At 42.0% G+C, this 7393-nt stretch overlaps 1 pseudogene; it reads left to right on the forward strand.

Moving 5' to 3' along the window:
* Positions 1-335: 335 nt before the first annotated feature.
* Positions 336-7092, forward strand: LOC125357668 (annotated as a pseudogene).
* The last annotated feature ends 301 nt before the right edge of the window (positions 7093-7393 follow it).

The following is a 7393-nucleotide window of genomic DNA, read 5'->3' on the forward strand; positions in this document are numbered from 1 at the left end:
GCTGTAGCAGAGGCCCGCGAGTCTTCGCGCCCTGCTCTCCTGACCCCTTCCAGTTGATCGCCAGCCTATGGGCAGAGCGAGCCCTTCTCGGATTCGGGTATTTGTCTGTGTCTCTCAGCCCCCGGCACCTGTGCCCTTTGATGACGTCCTTCATCCAACTCCTCGCTGACCACACTCAGCTGGCTGTGGCTGAATCCGGGTCCCGCACGGCCAGGGCCGTGGTTGAGCTGCTATCGCAGGCCGGCGTCCACAGGTGGACAGTTTGGAAGACCCCCGAAGGCCTTCCTGCCTTCTCGCGTGCCGATCCCGGCCAGATAACTACCCAAGAAAACATCATGAAAGATAGTAATATCAAGAAGCTATTTTATACCCACCTTTTATGCATATTTTCAATTATCCTATGCATCTTCATTCCATCATTCTTCCTGGAGAACTTCTCAGTATTGGAAACTCACTTGCTGTGGTTGTGTATATGCTCTGTTTTTGTAACTGCCGTCAATCTCCTATTATACTTCCAGGTAAAACCAAACATAACCTCTAAAAGAAGTTCATTGTCATATAAGCCAAATTTTTGAAATGCTGTGTCTACTTTTTAATATCTTTTTTCTTTTTTTAAATTTAATTTATTTATTAATTGAACACAAATTTTTTGACAAGGTGTTGTGCAAAAAGGGTACAGTTACATAGTAGGGCAGTGTGTACATTTCTTGTGATATCTTAAGCCCTGTTTTTCTATCCCTTCTCTGGGTCAGGTAGACATATATACAATATACAATGTATCAAGAACATATACAGTAGCCATGTGGCCACGCCCAAGAAAGTTAGCCTAGGGCTTTAAATGTAATGTTGATATTAGACCATATGTCGACAGTAGTCTTATATGAACGTACATACGTAGCTTTTGAGCTATTGTATTCCCCTGAGAGGTCAACATTTGACCTTTATATGTTGAGTAATTGTTTGGTTTTAGTTACATACTGTTGGGTCGCTGCCCCAATCCTGTGGGGAATACTATTTGACAAGCAGTTTTTGGTCTCTACTGTCTCTCCGTCTTCCTTTCTTAACAGTCATATATCAGGGAGATCATGCCCCTTTGTTTTCTGTGTTCTAGGCTTGTCTCGCTCAACATTATTTGTTCGAGTTCTGACCATTTCCCTGCGAATAACAGTATTTCACCATTCCTAATCGCTATGTAGTATTCCATTGTGTATAAGTACCATATTTTTTGGATCCATTCATCTGTGGAGGGACATCTGGGTTGTTTCCATATTTTGGCTATTGTGAATTGTGCCACGATAAACATGGAAGTACAAATGTCTTTTTGATATCTTGGGTGTTTGCTGTTCAGGATAGATGCCTAGGAGTGGTATGGCTGGGTCATAGGGTAGGTCGATATTGAGCTTTTTGAGAAACCTCCATACTGTTTTCCAAAGTGGTTGTACTAATTTGCACTCCCACCAACAATAGAGAAGGGTTCCTCTTTCTCCGCACCCCCTCCAGCATTTGTTGTTGCCTGAGTTCAGAGTATAGGCCATTCTAACTGGGGTGAGGTGGTATCTCAGGGTTGTTTTTATTTGCATTTCCTTTACTACCAGGGATGTTGAGCATTTCCTCATGAGTTTCTTTGCCATTTTTATATCTTCTCTTGTGAAGTCTCTCTTTAGCTCCTTTGCCCATTTCCTAATTGGTTTATTGGGCTTGGAGGGGCTTAGTTTTTTGAGTTCTCTGTAGATGACAGATATTAGGCCTTTGTCTGTTGCTGTGCTGGTAAAGATCCTTTCCCATATGGTTGGCTGTGTTTCTATTTTGGTGGCTATGTCCTTAGCTGTGCAGAAACTTTTTAATTTGTAGTAGTCCCATTTGTCGAGTCTTTCCCCTATTTGTTGTGCCCCTGGGACTATATTCAGGAAGTTCCTTCCTGTGCCTATAAGTTCTAGTGTCTTTCCTACTCTGTCCTTCAGTAGTTTCAAGGATTCAGGTCTGATATTGAAGTCCTTGATCCATTTTGAGTTGATCTTGGTGCATGGTGATAGGGTTAGGTCTACTTTGAGTTTTCTGCATATGGCTGCCCAGTTCTCCCAGCACCAGTAGTTGAAGAGGCTATGTTTATTCCATTGTATGTCTTTAGCTCCTTTGTCAAATATCAGCTGGCTTTAAGAGTGCGGTTTTATTTCTGGATCTTCAATTCTAATCCATTGGTCTTCCGATCTGTTTTTATACCAATACCATGCTGTTTTTGTTATGATGACCTTGTAGTAGAGCTTGAAATCTGGTATTGTTATACCTCCTGCACTGCTTTTTTTGCCTAGAATTGCTTTGGCTAGTCTAGGTTTTTTGCTGTTCCATATGAATTTATGGATTGGTTTCTCTATTTCAGTGAAGAATGTGGCTGAGATTTTGATAGGGATTGCATTGAATTTGTATAACAATTTGGCCATTTTCACTATATTGATTCTGCCTACCCATGAGCATGGGAGGTCTTTCCATCTCCTTGTGTCTTCTTTGATTTCCCTTATTAGATTTTTGTAGTTTTCATTGAATAGGTCCTTCACGTCCTTGGTTAAGTTGATCCCTAGGTACTTTATTCTTTTTTGGCTACTGTAAATGGAATTGTTTCCATAATTTCCTTTTCTGCTTGTCTATTGCTGGTGTACAGAAAAGCTGCTGACTTTTGTGGATTGATTTTGTATCCTGCTACTTTGCCAAATTGTTTTATTAGGTGTAGGAGTTTGGGGACTGAGTTTTTTGGGTCCTTCAGATAAAAGACCATGTCGTCTGCGAAGAGACATAACTTGATTTCTTCCTTGCTGATGTGGTTCCCTTTGATGTCCTCCTCTTGCCTTATTGCTATGGCTAGGGATTCCAGCTCTATGTTGCAAAGAAGTGGGGAGAGTGGGCATCCATGTCTTGTTCCTGAGTTTAGGGGAAATGATTTAAGTTTCTCTCCATATAATATGATGTTAGCAGTTGGTCTCTTGTATATGGCTTTTATTGTTTTGAGGAATGTTCCATCTATTCCTGTTCTCTCCAAAGCTTTTAATAGGTATGGATGTTGTATTTTGTCAAAGGCTTTTTGGACATCGACTGAGATAACAATGTGATTCTTGATTTTAGTTCTGTTTATGTGGTGAATTACGTTGACTGATTTACGGATGTTGAACCATCCTTGTGACTGTGGGATGAAGCCTACTTGGTCATGATATATGATTTTCTTGATCAGTTTCTGGATCCTGTTAGCTAATATTTTATTGAGGAGCTTTGCGTCTGTGTTCATTAGTGATATTGGTCTGTAGTTCTCTTTTTTTGTTGGGTCTTTGCCTGGTTTGGGAATGAGTATGATATTAGCGTCATAGAATGAGTTTGGGATTTCTCCTTCTCTTTCTATTTCGCAGAAGAGTTTGAGAAGTATTGGTATTATCTCTTCACTAAAGGTTTTGTAGAATTCGTTGGTGAATCCCTCTGGGTCTGGGCTTTTCTTTGTTGGGAGGTTCTTGATTACCTCCTGGATCTCACTGTAAATTATTGGTTTATTTAGTTTATTTATTTCTTCTTGGTTCAGTTTGGGCAGTTTGTACTTCTCTAAGAATTGATCCATTTCTGTAAAATTATTGTTTTTTGCTGAGTAGAGGTTCTGGAAATAGCTCCTTATGATTGTTTGAATATCGTGTGTACTTGTAATTTTTCCGGTGGAGTCCTTGATTTTACATATATGAGTCTCTTCTTTTTTTTGTAAGTCTTGCGAGGGGTCTGTCAATTTTATTTATTTTCTCAAAGAACCAGCTTTTAGTCTTATTTATTTGTTGAATGGTCTTTCTATTTTCAATCAGATTTATCTCTTCTTTAATCTTTGTGATCTCTCCCCTCCTAGTCATTTTAGATTCTGTCATTTCTTCTTTCTCCAATTGTTTTAGTTTCATCGTGAGGTTATTCACCTGCTCTACTTCCATTCTTTTAATGTGAGTGCTGAGGGCAATGATCTTGCCCCTCAGTGCTGCCTTAGCTGTGTCCCATAGGGTTCTTTGTGATGTGTTTTCATTGTCATTGTGGCTTATGAATTCGTTAATTTCATCTTTAATTTGGTCTGTGGCCCAAGTGTTGGATAGCAGTGTGGGGTTTAGCTTCCAAGAGAGTGTATAGCTTCTGTGGTATCCTTTGTTGTTGAGGGTTACCTTTAACCCACTGTGATCAGATATAATACATGGGATGACGTAAATACTTTTGTATTTGCTGAGGTTCTTTGTGTGGGCTATGATGTGGTCTATTTTGGAATATGATCCATGGGCTGCTGAAAAGAAGGTATATTGGGTCTCTGTAGGGTGGAAGATTCTGTATAGGTCTGTCAGATCCATTTGGGATATGGTGTTACTTAGGTCCTCAGCTCCCTTGCTAATCCTCTGGGTGTTGGATCTGTCTCTTGGAGAGAGTGGGGTATTAAGTTCATCCACTATGTTTGTGTTTGCGTCTATCTTGTTCTGTACTTCTGTGAGAATTTTCTTGACATATGTAGGGCCTCTTTTGTTCGGTGAGTATACATTTATAACCGTGTTGTCTTGATTCTGGATTTTTCCTTGTATTAATATGTAGTGTCCTTCTTTGTCTTTTTGAGTTGATTTTAATGAAAAATCCAGCTTGTCTGAGATCAGGATGGCTACACCTGCCGTTTTGGTAGGTGCGTTTGCTTGGTAGATCTTGCTCCATCCTTTCATTTGGAGCCTGTTTTTGTCTCTTGCTGTAAGGTGGGTCTCTTGTAGGCAGCAAATGTCAACTTTTTGTTTGCGGATCCATCCTGCCAGTCTGGTTCTCTTTATCCCAGAGTTTAAACCATTTATATTTAAAGAGATCAAGGATAAGGGTTTTTTTTTCTCCTTCCATTTTCTTGTTGGGCAGTTTTTTCCTCTTTTTTTTTCTTCTTGTCTTTAGTGAGTTGTTCTTTCTGTTGGACTTTGGCTATTGTAGTTTCTTTCTGTTTCTGTCTGTGTGTCTTGTATGATCTCTGTTGGGTGGGGCTCCCCTCTTAGAATTCGCTGTAGGGCTGGTTTTTTATTCACATACTCCATTAGCTCCTCTTTGGTGTGGAAAGATATGGTTTTCCCTTCTAATGTGAACTCCAATTTCGCTGGATATTTGATCTGAGGTTGCATATTGTTAGCCTGAAGTCCTTGGATGGTGTTCTTCCACTCACTTCATGCTTGGTAATTTTGTGTGGATAGGTCAGCTGTTATTCGAATCCTCTTCCCATTGCAGAAAATTTCTTTCTTCGCTTTGGCTGAATTCAGAATTTGCTCTTTAATCTTGATGTCTGAAGTCTTGAATATTATGTGCCTTGGGGTGGCTTTTCTGGGGTCTGGCCTGCCAGGTGTCCTATAGGCTTCAGTTACCTGGATGTGGTCCCTTGTGAGACTGGGGAAGTTTTCCGCAATAACTTTGTTGAGAACATGTTTAAGCCCTCTGCTCTGGTATTCAGCTCCTTCTTCTATTCCAATTATGCGCAGATTGTATCTCTTGTCTTTGTCCATTAGTTCCTGGATTAGTCTACCCTGAAGCTTCACCGTTTCTTGGAATGTGGTCATTTTCTGGTTGTTGTCGGCTGCTTCATCATCCAGGCGAGAGATTCTGGATTCTATATGGTCAACTCTTTGTGTTGTGGTTTCAATTGTGGAGTTTATGGATGTCAGAGAGCTATTTATGGTTGTCAGATCAGCTCTGATAGTCGAAATTTCTTCCTTTAAAAAGTTGTATTTTAAATCTATTTTTTCATGCATTTCAATTCTCAGGATGTTAAGGTATTCTTTAAAGAAGGCTTGCATTGTATCCATTTTTGCTTCCATTTCTTTCTTGGCTTCCTGGGTGTCCTTCAAGATTTCCGCTGTAAACTTCTGGAATTGTTTTCTGATTTCATTTCTGACACCTTCCATCATTCCTATTAACATGGCCTCATTTGCTTTTTATTCTCCATCTCCTCTTCAGTCCTGCTGCTTTTTGGAGCTGGCAAGTTGGCTTGCTCTTTGATGAACTGTGTTATGTTTCTTTGTGATTTGTGCATCTGGAGATCTGAGGATGGCTTCTCAGGTGTGGTTTATAGCTCTGCCCTCCCTCCTGTGTAGGCACATCTACCAGAGCAGGTGCCGCTGCTGTGGCCCTGCCCATCTGTGTGAGGTATGCCTACCAGAGCGGGCACTGTCCCCGGAGGCCCCGCCCACCTGTGTGCTGTGTGTCTGCTACAACAGGCGCTGTGGCTGTGTCCCCGTCCACTTTAGCGGGGTACACCTCCCAGAGCGAGCCCGGGGTTGTTGGGTTGTGTTTGCGCCCTCCTGCGAGTCAGTTGTGGGGGGCAGTATGTGTGGGGCCCAGTGGGATCGACTGTCCGGGTGCGGGTTAGCGCCCTCTCACCTCGCCTCCGGTTCGAGGGGCGGGCGTGATCAGGCCCAGGCGTCCCTGCTGTACTGGTATTGCCCACCAGCACCTGTGATTTTAGTTGTAAAAGTCCCTGAGGTCCAGGCGCTTCCGGTGGGGCTTGCACTGTTGGCCGTACCCCGGCCCTGATCCTGGATTGTGTGTGTGTTCCACGCAGCCGATGGTCCTTCAGGGGGTGGCGAAGTGTCGTGGTGGTGTCCCCAGCTCCTCCCTTCTGCCGCGCTGGGTTCCCCAGCCACCGTCCATCTGAACCCAGTGTGGACCCGAACTTCTCATCGCCGCTGTCGTATGTCTTGGTCTGCACCCTCCCTAGTCTACTTTTTAATATCTTGTCTCTTCCTTCATGTGATTTTTGTTCTATGTGGAGCGCCACTATTAGAGCTGGTGTTGGAAACATTTTCGTTTGCAGTTATTTTGTCTACTTTTTCTATTGTACCTTGTCTATGTTTATTAGGACCAAACCTCAAAGCATGGCTAAGAGTTTTCAGTAGGTTTGTAGGAGCATGGCTTGGAGCATTTCCTATTCCAATGGATTGGGAAAGACCATGGCAGGTATGGCCCATCTCCTGTACACTTGGAGTGACCTTTGGCTATATGGCTGGCCTTATCATTTCACCGCTCTGGATATACAGGAATAGAAAGCAACTGACATGTAAGAACAATTAGGAAGAGCAAAGGAGAAGATAATTCTTTGTGCAGATTCTGCAAGAGATGTGCAGAATTGAAGATGGCCAAAGCCAAGCAGTTCCATTTACAGCACTGATTTTTATGTAGTTTCAATGTGATGTGATTGTAGCTTTTTAAACTATGAAACCCCTGAGAGATTGCACCTTCTAGTGGAAAAAAAGTGTTTATAATAGAAAAAAATTGACTTCAAACTAAAAACAGTAAAAAGAGACAAAGAAGGTTACTACATACTAATAAAGGGATCTCTCCTACAGGAGGACATAACCATCCTAATATCTACGCACCAAATACA

This window comes from Perognathus longimembris, chromosome 9, assembly GCF_023159225.1.
Source record: "Perognathus longimembris pacificus isolate PPM17 chromosome 9, ASM2315922v1, whole genome shotgun sequence".
Classification (NCBI taxonomy): domain Eukaryota; kingdom Metazoa; phylum Chordata; class Mammalia; order Rodentia; family Heteromyidae; genus Perognathus; species Perognathus longimembris.